This window comes from Oncorhynchus kisutch, linkage group LG2 (genome assembly GCF_002021735.2).
Source record: "Oncorhynchus kisutch isolate 150728-3 linkage group LG2, Okis_V2, whole genome shotgun sequence".
Lineage (NCBI taxonomy): Eukaryota > Metazoa > Chordata > Actinopteri > Salmoniformes > Salmonidae > Oncorhynchus > Oncorhynchus kisutch.
The window spans coordinates 71,761,356-71,774,462 of record NC_034175.2 but is presented as its reverse complement, the minus strand read 5'-3'; the positions used below and the strand labels follow the sequence as shown (position 1 = coordinate 71,774,462).

Below are 13,107 nucleotides of genomic sequence, written 5' to 3'. Positions count from 1 at the left end.
GTTTGGAGACAGTACTTCCTCTAGTCTAGGTTTGGGTTTGGAGAAAGTACTTCCTCTAGTCTAGGTGTGGGTAAGGTACTTCCTCTAGTCTAGGTGTGGGTACAGTACTTCCTCTAGTCTAGGTGTAGGTACAGTACTTCCTCTAGTCTAGGTGTGGGTACAGTACTTCCTCTAGTCTAGGTGTGGGTTTGGAGACAGTACTTCCTCTAGTCTAGGTTTGGGTTTGGAGACAGTACTTCCTCTAGTCTAGGTGTGGGTAGAGTACTTCCTCTAGTCTAGGTGTGGGTACTGTACTTCCTCTAGTCTAGGTGTGGGTTTGGGGACAGTACTTCCTCTAGTCTAGGTGTGGGTACAGTACTTACTCTAGTCTAGGTGTGGGTTTGGAGACAGTACCTCCTCTAGTCTAGGTGTGGGTTTGGGTACAGTACCTCCTCTAGTCTAGGTGTGGGTACAGTACTTCCTCTAGTCTAGGTGTAGGTACAGTACTTCCTCTAGTCTAGGTGTGGGTTTGGAGACAGTACTTCCTCTAGTCTAGGTTTGGGTTTGGAGACAGTACTTCCTCTAGTCTAGGTGTGGGTTTGGAGACAGTACTTCCTCTAGTCTAGGTGTGGGTACAGTACTTCCTCTAGTCTGGGTGTGGGTTTGGAGACAGTAAATCAAATCAAATCAAATTAATTTATATAGCCCTTCATACATCAGCTGATATCTCAAAGTGCTGTACAGAAACCCAGCCTAAAACCCCAAACAGCAAGCAATGCAGGTGTAGAAGTACTTCCTCTAGTCTAGGTTTGGGTACAGTACTTCCTCTAGTCTAGGTGTGGGTACAGTACTTCCTCTAGTCTAGGTGTGGGTACAGTACTTCCTCTAGTCTAGGTGTGGGTACAGTACTTCCTCTAGTCTAGGTGTGGGTACAGTACTTCCTCTAGTCTAGGTGTGGGTTTGGAGACAGTACTTCCTCTAGTCTAGGGGTGGGTTTGGAGACAGTACTTCCTCTAGTCTAGGTGTGGGTTTGGAGACAGTACTTCCTCTAGTCTAGGTGTGGGTACAGTACTTCCTCTAGTCTAGGTGTGGGTTTGGAGACAGTACTTCCTCTAGTCTAGGGGTGGGTTTGGAGACAGTACTTCCTCTAGTCTAGGTGTGGGTTTGGAGACAGTACTTCCTCTAGTCTAGATATGGGTTTGGAGACAGTACTTCCTCTAGTCTAGGGGTGGGTTTGGAGACAGTACTTCCTCTAGTCTAGGTTTGGGTACAGTACTTCCTCTAGTCTAGGTGTGGGTTTGGAGACAGTACCTCCTCTAGTCTAGGTGTGGGTAGAGTACTTCCTCTAGTCTAGGTGTGGGTTTGGAGACAGTACTTCCTCTAGTCTAGGTGTGGGTTTGGAGACAGTACTTCCTCTAGTCTAGGGGTGGGTTTGGAGACAGTACTTCCTCTAGTCTAGGTTTGGGTACAGTACCTCCTCTAGTCTAGGTGTGGGTACAGTACTTCCTCTAGTCTAGGTGTGGGTTTGGAGACAGTATCTCCTCTAGTCTAGGTGTGGGTTTGGAGACAGTACTTCCTCTAGTCTAGGGGTGGAATTGGAGACAGTACTTCCTCTAGTCTAGGGGTGGGTTTGGAGACAGTACTTCCTCTAGTCTAGGTGTGGGGTTGGAGACAGTACTTCCTCTAGTCTAGGTGTGGGTACAGTACTTCCTCTAGTCTAGGTGTAGGTACAGTACTTCCTCTAGTCTAGGTGTGGGTACAGTACTTCCTCTAGTCTAGGTGTTGGTACAATACTTCCTCTAGTCTAGGTGTGGGTTTGGAGACAGTACTTCCTCTAGTCTAGGTGTGGGTACAGTACTTCCTCTAGTCTAGGTGTGGGTTTGGAGACAGTACTTCCTCTAGTCTAGGTGTGAGTACAGTACTACCTCTAGTCTAGGTGTGGGTACAGTACTTCCTCTAGTCTAGGTGTGGGTACAGTACTTCCTCTAGTCTAGGTGTGTGTTTGGAGACAGTACTTCCTCTAGTCTAGGTGTGGGTTTGGAGACAGTACTTCCTCTAGTCTAGGTGTGGGTTTGGGGACAGTACTTCCTCTAATCTAGGTGTGGGTACAGTACTTCCTCTAGTCTAGGTGTGGGTACAGTACTTCCTCTAGTCTGGGTGTGGGTACAGTACTTACTCTAGTCTAGGTGTGGGTTTGGAGACAGTACTTCCTCTAGTCTAGGTGTGGGTTTGGGGACAGTACTTCCTCTAATCTAGGTGTGGGTACAGTACTTCCTCTAGTCTAGGTGTGGGTACAGTACTTCCTCTAGTCTGGGTGTGGGTACAGTACTTACTCTAGTCTAGGTGTGGGTTTGGAGACAGTACTTCCTCTAGTCTAGGTGTGGGTTTGGAGACAGTACTTCCTCTAGTCTAGGTGTGGGTTTCTAGACAGTACTTCCTCTAGTCTAGGTGTGGGTTTGGAGACAGTACTTCATCTAGTCTAGGTGTGGGTTTGGAGACAGTACTTCCTCTAGTCTAGGTGTGGGTACAGTACTTCCTCTAGTCTAGGTGTGGGTACAGTACTTCCTCTAGTCTAGGTGTGGGTACAGTACTTCCTCTAGTCTAGGTGTGGGTACAGTACTTCCTCTAGTCTAGGTGTGGGTTTGGAGACAGTACTTCCTCTAGTCTAGGGGTGGGTTTGGAGACAGTACTTCCTCTAGTCTAGGTGTGGGTTTGGAGACAGTACTTCCTCTAGTCTAGGTGTGGGTACAGTACTTCCTCTAGTCTAGGTGTGGGTTTGGAGACAGTACTTCCTCTAGTCTAGGGGTGGGTTTGGAGACAGTACTTCCTCTAGTCTAGGTGTGGGTTTGGAGACAGTACTTCCTCTAGTCTAGATATGGGTTTGGAGACAGTACTTCCTCTAGTCTAGGGGTGGGTTTGGAGACAGTACTTCCTCTAGTCTAGGTTTGGGTACAGTACTTCCTCTAGTCTAGGTGTGGGTTTGGAGACAGTACCTCCTCTAGTCTAGGTGTGGGTAGAGTACTTCCTCTAGTCTAGGTGTGGGTTTGGAGACAGTACTTCCTCTAGTCTAGGTGTGGGTTTGGAGACAGTACTTCCTCTAGTCTAGGGGTGGGTTTGGAGACAGTACTTCCTCTAGTCTAGGTTTGGGTACAGTACCTCCTCTAGTCTAGGTGTGGGTACAGTACTTCCTCTAGTCTAGGTGTGGGTTTGGAGACAGTATCTCCTCTAGTCTAGGTGTGGGTTTGGAGACAGTACTTCCTCTAGTCTAGGGGTGGAATTGGAGACAGTACTTCCTCTAGTCTAGGGGTGGGTTTGGAGACAGTACTTCCTCTAGTCTAGGTGTGGGGTTGGAGACAGTACTTCCTCTAGTCTAGGTGTGGGTACAGTACTTCCTCTAGTCTAGGTGTAGGTACAGTACTTCCTCTAGTCTAGGTGTGGGTACAGTACTTCCTCTAGTCTAGGTGTTGGTACAATACTTCCTCTAGTCTAGGTGTGGGTTTGGAGACAGTACTTCCTCTAGTCTAGGTGTGGGTACAGTACTTCCTCTAGTCTAGGTGTGGGTTTGGAGACAGTACTTCCTCTAGTCTAGGTGTGAGTACAGTACTACCTCTAGTCTAGGTGTGGGTACAGTACTTCCTCTAGTCTAGGTGTGGGTACAGTACTTCCTCTAGTCTAGGTGTGTGTTTGGAGACAGTACTTCCTCTAGTCTAGGTGTGGGTTTGGAGACAGTACTTCCTCTAGTCTAGGTGTGGGTTTGGGGACAGTACTTCCTCTAATCTAGGTGTGGGTACAGTACTTCCTCTAGTCTAGGTGTGGGTACAGTACTTCCTCTAGTCTGGGTGTGGGTACAGTACTTACTCTAGTCTAGGTGTGGGTTTGGAGACAGTACTTCCTCTAGTCTAGGTGTGGGTTTGGGGACAGTACTTCCTCTAATCTAGGTGTGGGTACAGTACTTCCTCTAGTCTAGGTGTGGGTACAGTACTTCCTCTAGTCTGGGTGTGGGTACAGTACTTACTCTAGTCTAGGTGTGGGTTTGGAGACAGTACTTCCTCTAGTCTAGGTGTGGGTTTGGAGACAGTACTTCCTCTAGTCTAGGTGTGGGTTTCTAGACAGTACTTCCTCTAGTCTAGGTGTGGGTTTGGAGACAGTACTTCATCTAGTCTAGGTGTGGGTTTGGAGACAGTACTTCCTCTAGTCTAGGTGTGGGTACAGTACTTCCTCTAGTCTAGGGGTGGGTACAGTACTTCCTCTAGTCTAGGTGTAGGTACAGTACTTCCTCTAGTCTAGGGGTGGGTACAGTACTTCCTCTAGTCTAGGTGTGGGTACAGTACTTCCTCTAGTCTAGGTGTAGGTACAGTACTTCCTCTAGTCTAGGTGTGGGTTTGGAGACAGTACTTCCTCTACTCTAGGTTTGGGTTTGGAGACAGTACTTCCTCTAGTCTAGGTGTGGGTACAGTACTTCCTCTAGTCTGGGTGTGGGTTTGGAGACAGTAAATCAAATCAAATCAAATCAAATGTATTTATATAGCCCTTCATACATCAGCTGATATCTCAAAGTGCTGTACAGAAACCCAGCCTAAAACCCCAAACAGCAAGCAATGCAGGTGTAGAAGTACTTCCTCTAGTCTAGGTTTGGGTACAGTACTTCCTCTAGTCTAGGTGTGGGTTTGGAGACAGCACTTCCTCTAGTCGAGGGGTGGGTTTGGAGACAGTACTTCCTCTAGTCGAGGGGTGGGTTTGGAGACAGTACTTCCTCTAGTCGAGGGGTGGGTTTGGAGACAGTACTTCCTCTAGTCGAGGGGTAGGTGTGGGTACAGTACTTCCTCTAGTCTAGGTGTGGGTACAGTACTTCCTCTAGTCTAGGTGGGTACAGTACTTCCTCTAGTCTACGTGTAGGTACAGTACTTCCTCTAGTCTAGGTGTGGGTTTGGAGACAGTACTTCCTCTAGTCTAGGTTTGGGTTTGGAGAAAGTACTTCCTCTAGTCTAGGTGTGGGTAAGGTACTTCCTCTAGTCTAGGTGTGGGTACAGTACTTCCTCTAGTCTAGGTGTAGGTACAGTACTTCCTCTAGTCTAGGTGTGGGTACAGTACTTCCTCTAGTCTAGGTGTGGGTTTGGAGACAGTACTTCCTCTAGTCTAGGTTTGGGTTTGGAGACAGTACTTCCTCTAGTCTAGGTGTGGGTAGAGTACTTCCTCTAGTCTAGGTGTGGGTACTGTACTTCCTCTAGTCTAGGTGTGGGTTTGGGGACAGTACTTCCTCTAGTCTAGGTGTGGGTACAGTACTTACTCTAGTCTAGGTGTGGGTTTGGAGACAGTACCTCCTCTAGTCTAGGTGTGGGTTTGGGTACAGTACCTCCTCTAGTCTAGGTGTAGGTACAGTACTTCCTCTAGTCTAGGTGTGGGTACAGTACTTCCTCTAGTCTAGGTGTAGGTACAGTACTTCCTCTAGTCTAGGTGTGGGTTTGGAGACAGTACTTCCTCTAGTCTAGGTTTGGGTTTGGAGACAGTACTTCCTCTAGTCTAGGTGTGGGTTTGGAGACAGTACTTCCTCTAGTCTAGGTGTGGGTACAGTACTTCCTCTAGTCTGGGTGTGGGTTTGGAGACAGTAAATCAAATCAAATCAAATTAATTTATATAGCCCTTCATACATCAGCTGATATCTCAAAGTGCTGTACAGAAACCCAGCCTAAAACCCCAAACAGCAAGCAATGCAGGTGTAGAAGTACTTCCTCTAGTCTAGGTTTGGGTACAGTACTTCCTCTAGTCTAGGTGTGGGTACAGTACTTCCTCTAGTCTAGGTGTGGGTACAGTACTTCCTCTAGTCTAGGTGTGGGTACAGTACTTCCTCTAGTCTAGGTGTGGGTACAGTACTTCCTCTAGTCTAGGTGTGGGTTTGGAGACAGTACTTCCTCTAGTCTAGGGGTGGGTTTGGAGACAGTACTTCCTCTAGTCTAGGTGTGGGTTTGGAGACAGTACTTCCTCTAGTCTAGGTGTGGGTACAGTACTTCCTCTAGTCTAGGTGTGGGTTTGGAGACAGTACTTCCTCTAGTCTAGGGGTGGGTTTGGAGACAGTACTTCCTCTAGTCTAGGTGTGGGTTTGGAGACAGTACTTCCTCTAGTCTAGATATGGGTTTGGAGACAGTACTTCCTCTAGTCTAGGGGTGGGTTTGGAGACAGTACTTCCTCTAGTCTAGGTTTGGGTACAGTACTTCCTCTAGTCTAGGTGTGGGTTTGGAGACAGTACCTCCTCTAGTCTAGGTGTGGGTAGAGTACTTCCTCTAGTCTAGGTGTGGGTTTGGAGACAGTACTTCCTCTAGTCTAGGTGTGGGTTTGGAGACAGTACTTCCTCTAGTCTAGGGGTGGGTTTGGAGACAGTACTTCCTCTAGTCTAGGTTTGGGTACAGTACCTCCTCTAGTCTAGGTGTGGGTACAGTACTTCCTCTAGTCTAGGTGTGGGTTTGGAGACAGTATCTCCTCTAGTCTAGGTGTGGGTTTGGAGACAGTACTTCCTCTAGTCTAGGGGTGGAATTGGAGACAGTACTTCCTCTAGTCTAGGGGTGGGTTTGGAGACAGTACTTCCTCTAGTCTAGGTGTGGGGTTGGAGACAGTACTTCCTCTAGTCTAGGTGTGGGTACAGTACTTCCTCTAGTCTAGGTGTAGGTACAGTACTTCCTCTAGTCTAGGTGTGGGTACAGTACTTCCTCTAGTCTAGGTGTTGGTACAATACTTCCTCTAGTCTAGGTGTGGGTTTGGAGACAGTACTTCCTCTAGTCTAGGTGTGGGTACAGTACTTCCTCTAGTCTAGGTGTGGGTTTGGAGACAGTACTTCCTCTAGTCTAGGTGTGAGTACAGTACTACCTCTAGTCTAGGTGTGGGTACAGTACTTCCTCTAGTCTGGGTGTGGGTTTGGAGACAGTACTTCCTCTAGTCTAGGTGTGGGTTTGGAGACAGTACTTCCTCTAGTCTAGGGGTGGGTTTGGAGACAGTACTTCCTCTAGTCTAGGTTTGGGTACAGTACCTCCTCTAGTCTAGGTGTGGGTACAGTACTTCCTCTAGTCTAGGTGTGGGTTTGGAGACAGTATCTCCTCTAGTCTAGGTGTGGGTTTGGAGACAGTACTTCCTCTAGTCTAGGGGTGGAATTGGAGACAGTACTTCCTCTAGTCTAGGGGTGGGTTTGGAGACAGTACTTCCTCTAGTCTAGGTGTGGGGTTGGAGACAGTACTTCCTCTAGTCTAGGTGTGGGTACAGTACTTCCTCTAGTCTAGGTGTAGGTACAGTACTTCCTCTAGTCTAGGTGTGGGTACAGTACTTCCTCTAGTCTAGGTGTTGGTACAATACTTCCTCTAGTCTAGGTGTGGGTTTGGAGACAGTACTTCCTCTAGTCTAGGTGTGGGTACAGTACTTCCTCTAGTCTAGGTGTGGGTTTGGAGACAGTACTTCCTCTAGTCTAGGTGTGAGTACAGTACTACCTCTAGTCTAGGTGTGGGTACAGTACTTCCTCTAGTCTGGGTGTGGGTTTGGAGACAGTACTTCCTCTAGTCTAGGTGTGGGTACAGTTCTTCCTCTAGTCTAGGTGTGGGTACAGTACTTCCTCTAGTCTAGGTGTGGGTACAGTACTTCCTCTAGTCTAGGTGTGTGTTTGGAGACAGTACTTCCTCTAGTCTAGGTGTGGGTTTGGAGACAGTACTTCCTCTAGTCTAGGGGTGGGTTTGGAGACAGTACTTCCTCTAGTCTAGGTGTGGGTTTGGAGACAGTACTTCCTCTAGTCTAGGGGTGGGTTTGGAGACAGTACTTCCTCTAGCCTAGAGGTGGGTTTGGAGACAGTACTTCCTCTAGTCTAGGGGTGGGTTTGGAGACAGTACTTCCTCTAGTCTAGGGGTGGGTTTGGAGACAGTACTTCCTATAGTCTAGGTGTGGGTTTGGAGACAGTACTTCCTCTAGTCTAGATATGGGTTTGGAGACAGTACTTCCTCTAGTCTAGGGGTGGGTTTGGAGACAGTACTTCCTCTAGTCTAGGTTTGGGTACAGTACTTCCTCTAGTCTAGGTGTGCGTTTGGAGACAGTACTTCCTCTAGCCTAGAGGTGGGTTTGGAGACAGTACTTCCTCTATTCTAGGTGTGGGTTTGGAGACAGTACTTCCTCTTGTCTAGGGGTGGGTTTGGAGACAGTACTTCCTCTAGTCTAGGTGTGGGTTTGGAGACAGTACTTCCTCTAGTCTAGATATGGGTTTGGAGACAGTACTTCCTCTAGTCTAGGTGTGGGTTTTGAGACAGTACTTCCTCTAGTCTAGGGGTAGGTTTGGAGACAGTACTTCCTCTAGTCTAGGTGTGGGTACAGTACTTCCTCTAGTCTAGGTGTGGGTTTGGAGACAGTACCTCCTCTAGTCTAGGTGTGGGTTTGGAGACAGTACTTCCTCTAGTCTAGGGGTGGAATTGGAGACAGTACTTCCTCTAGTCTAGGGGTGGGTTTGGAGACAGTACTTCCTCTAGTCTAGGTGTGGGTTTGGAGACAGTACTTCCTCTAGTCTAGGTGTGGGTACAGTACTTCCTCTAGTCTAGGTGTAGGTACAGTACTTCCTCTAGTCTAGGTGTGGGTACAGTACTTCCTCTAGTCTAGGTGTTGGTACAGTACTTCCTCTAGTCTAGGTGTGGGTTTGGAGACAGTACTTCCTCTACTCTAGGTTTGGGTTTGGAGACAGTACTTCCTCTAGTCTAGGTGTGGGTGCAATACTTCCTCTAGTCTAGGTGTGGGTAGAGTACTTCCTCTAGTCTAGGTGTGGGTAGAGTACTTCCTCTAGTCTAGGTGTGGGTTTGGAGACAGTACTTCCTCTAGTCTAGGTGTGGGTACAGTACTTCCTCTAGTCTAGGTGTGGGTTTGGAGACAGTATCTCCTCTAGTCTAGGTGTGGGTTTGGAGACAGTACTTCCTCTAGTCTAGGGGTGGAATTGGAGACAGTACTTCCTCTAGTCTAGGGGTGGGTTTGGAGACAGTACTTCCTCTAGTCTAGGTGTGGGGTTGGAGACAGTACTTCCTCTAGTCTAGGTGTGGGTACAGTACTTCCTCTAGTCTAGGTGTAGGTACAGTACTTCCTCTAGTCTAGGTGTGGGTACAGTACTTCCTCTAGTCTAGGTGTTGGTACAATACTTCCTCTAGTCTAGGTGTGGGTTTGGAGACAGTACTTCCTCTAGTCTAGGTGTGGGTACAGTACTTCCTCTAGTCTAGGTGTGGGTTTGGAGACAGTACTTCCTCTAGTCTAGGTGTGAGTACAGTACTACCTCTAGTCTAGGTGTGGGTACAGTACTTCCTCTAGTCTGGGTGTGGGTTTGGAGACAGTACTTCCTCTAGTCTAGGTGTGGGTACAGTTCTTCCTCTAGTCTAGGTGTGGGTACAGTACTTCCTCTAGTCTAGGTGTGGGTACAGTACTTCCTCTAGTCTAGGTGTGGGTTTGGAGACAGTACTTCCTCTAGTCTAGGGGTGGGTTTGGAGACAGTACTTCCTCTAGTCTAGGTGTGGGTTTGGAGACAGTACTTCCTCTAGTCTAGGGGTGGGTTTGGAGACAGTACTTCCTCTAGCCTAGAGGTGGGTTTGGAGACAGTACTTCCTCTAGTCTAGGGGTGGGTTTGGAGACAGTACTTCCTCTAGTCTAGGGGTGGGTTTGGAGACAGTACTTCCTCTAGTCTAGGTGTGGGTTTGGAGACAGTACTTCCTCTAGTCTAGATATGGGTTTGGAGACAGTACTTCCTCTAGTCTAGGGGTGGGTTTGGAGACAGTACTTCCTCTAGTCTAGGTTTGGGTACAGTACTTCCTCTATTCTAGGTGTGCGTTTGGAGACAGTACTTCCTCTAGCCTAGAGGTGGGTTTGGAGACAGTACTTCCTCTATTCTAGGTGTGGGTTTGGAGACAGTACTTCCTCTTGTCTAGGGGTGGGTTTGGAGACAGTACTTCCTCTAGTCTAGGTGTGGGTTTGGAGACAGTACTTCCTCTAGTCTAGATATGGGTTTGGAGACAGTACTTCCTCTAGTCTAGGTGTGGGTTTTGAGACAGTACTTCCTCTAGTCTAGGGGTAGGTTTGGAGACAGTACTTCCTCTAGTCTAGGTGTGGGTACAGTACTTCCTCTAGTCTAGGTGTGGGTTTGGAGACAGTACCTCCTCTAGTCTAGGTGTGGGTTTGGAGACAGTACTTCCTCTAGTCTAGGGGTGGAATTGGAGACAGTACTTCCTCTAGTCTAGGGGTGGGTTTGGAGACAGTACTTCCTCTAGTCTAGGTGTGGGTTTGGAGACAGTACATCCTCTAGTCTAGGTGTGGGTACAGTACTTCCTCTAGTCTAGGTGTAGGTACAGTACTTCCTCTAGTCTAGGTGTGGGTACAGTACTTCCTCTAGTCTAGGTGTTGGTACAGTACTTCCTCTAGTCTAGGTGTGGGTTTGGAGACAGTACTTCCTCTACTCTAGGTTTGGGTTTGGAGACAGTACTTCCTCTAGTCTAGGTGTGGGTGCAATACTTCCTCTAGTCTAGGTGTGGGTAGAGTACTTCCTCTAGTCTAGGTGTGGGTAGAGTACTTCCTCTAGTCTAGGTGTGGGTTTGGAGACAGTACTTCCTCTAGTCTAGGTGTGGGTACAGTACTTCCTCTAGTCTAGGTGTGGGTTTGGAGACAGTACTTCCTCTAGTCTAGGTGTGAGTACAGTACTACCTCTAGTCTAGGTGTGGGTACAGTACTTCCTCTAGTCTGGGTGTGGGTTTGGAGACAGTACTTCCTCTAGTCTAGGTGTGGGTTTGGAGACAGTACATCCTCTAGTCTAGGTGTGGGTACAGTACTTCCTCTAGTCTAGGTGTAGGTACAGTACTTCCTCTAGTCTAGGTGTGGGTACAGTACTTCCTCTAGTCTAGGTGTTGGTACAGTACTTCCTCTAGTCTAGGTGTGGGTTTGGAGACAGTACTTCCTCTAGTCTAGGTGTGGGTACAGTACTTCCTCTAGTCTAGGTGTGGGTACAGTACTTCCTCTAGTCTAGGTGTGTGTTTGGAGACAGTACTTCCTCTAGTCTAGGTGTGGGTTTGGAGACAGTACTTCCTCTAGTCTGCGTGTGGGTTTGGAGACAGTACTTCCTCTAGTCTAGGTGTGGGTACAGTACTTCCTCTAGTCTAGGTGTGGGTACAGTACTTCCTCTAGTCTAGGTGTGGGTACAGTACTTCCTCTAGTCTAGGTGTGTGTTTGGAGACAGTACTTCCTCTTGTCTAGGGGTGGGTTTGGAGACAGTACTTCCTCTAGTCTAGGTGTGGGTTTGGAGACAGTACTTCCTCTAGTCTAGATATGGGTTTGGAGACAGTACTTCCTCTAGTCTAGGTGTGGGTTTTGAGACAGTACTTCCTCTAGTCTAGGGGTAGGTTTGGAGACAGTACTTCCTCTAGTCTAGGTGTGGGTACAGTACTTCCTCTAGTCTAGGTGTGGGTTTGGAGACAGTACCTCCTCTAGTCTAGGTGTGGGTTTGGAGACAGTACTTCCTCTAGTCTAGGGGTGGAATTGGAGACAGTACTTCCTCTAGTCTAGGTGTGGGTTTGGAGACAGTACATCCTCTAGTCTAGGTGTGGGTACAGTACTTCCTCTAGTCTAGGTGTAGGTACAGTACTTCCTCTAGTCTAGGTGTGGGTACAGTACTTCCTCTAGTCTAGGTGTGGGTTTGGAGACAGTACTTCCTCTAGTCTAGGTGTGGGTTTGGAGACAGTACTTCCTCTACTCTAGGTTTGGGTTTGGAGACAGTACTTCCTCTAGTCTAGGTGTGGGTGCAATACTTCCTCTAGTCTAGGTGTGGGTAGAGTACTTCCTCTAGTCTAGGTGTGGGTAGAGTACTTCCTCTAGTCTAGGTGTGGGTTTGGAGACAGTACTTCCTCTAGTCTAGGTGTGGGTACAGTACTTCCTCTAGTCTAGGTGTGGGTTTGGAGACAGTACTTCCTCTAGTCTAGGTGTGAGTACAGTACTACCTCTAGTCTAGGTGTGGGTACAGTACTTCCTCTAGTCTGGGTGTGGGTTTGGAGACAGTACTTCCTCTAGTCTAGGTGTGGGTACAGTACTTCCTCTAGTCTAGGTGTGGGTACAGTACTTCCTCTAGTCTAGGTGTGTGTTTGGAGACAGTACTTCCTCTAGTCTAGGTGTGGGTTTGGAGACAGTACTTCCTCTAGTCTGCGTGTGGGTTTGGAGACAGTACTTCCTATAGTCTAGGTGTGGGTACAGTACTTCCTCTAGTCTAGGTGTGGGTACAGTACTTCCTCTAGTCTAGGTGTGGGTACAGTACTTCCTCTAGTCTAGGTGTGTGTTTGGAGACAGTACTTCCTCTAGTCTAGGTGTGGGTTTGGAGACAGTACTTCCTCTAGTCTAGGGGTGGGTTTGGAGACAGTACTTCCTCTAGTCTAGGTGTGGGTTTGGAGACAGTACTTCCTCTAGTCTAGGGGTGGGTTTGGAGACAGTACTTCCTCTAGCCTAGAGGTGGGTTTGGAGACAGTACTTCCTCTAGTCTACGGGTGGGTTTGGAGACAGTACTTCCTCTAGTCTAGGTGTGGGTTTGTAGACAGTAGTTCCTCTAGTCTATGTCTGGGTTTGGAGACAGTACTACCTCTAGTCTAGGGGGTGGGTTTGGAGACAGTACTTCCTCTAGTCTAGGTGTGGGTTTGAAGACAGTACTTCCACTAGTCTAGGGGTGGGTTTGGAGACAGTACTTCCTCTAGTCTATGTGTGGGTTTGGAAAAGAAGTCAGTGTAGAGCTGGTGCTCATCCTGAGAGATGTGAAACATGAAGGCGAAGCCACAAGGCACCTGGGAAGAGAACACAGAACAGACAGACAACATCAGCGCTGGCAAAACATGTTGAAGGCTTCTCAGATGATATCATTTCAGTAATGTGTTTGTACAGTATCTATGCAACTGTATCTGACAAATAAAATAAAACCAATCATAAGTAAATGGATCTTAGTAAAATACTGTGATCTTACTAATGCACAGCGGTCCTTGCTGTTTATAACGGTGTAGACCTTACAGTGAAATGATTACTTATGAGCCCTTAAACAAAAATGCAGTTAAGAAAAAATCTATTTAAAATAAATAAGACTACAATAAATAAAATAACACAAGGTTACAGTGA

The 13,107-nt window shown here is 47.6% G+C and overlaps 1 pseudogene; it reads right to left on the bottom strand.

Moving 5' to 3' along the window:
- LOC109905270 (conserved oligomeric Golgi complex subunit 3-like) overlaps positions 1 to 13,107 on the bottom strand; it is a 53,542-nt pseudogene that overhangs the window by 34,552 nt on the left and 5,883 nt on the right.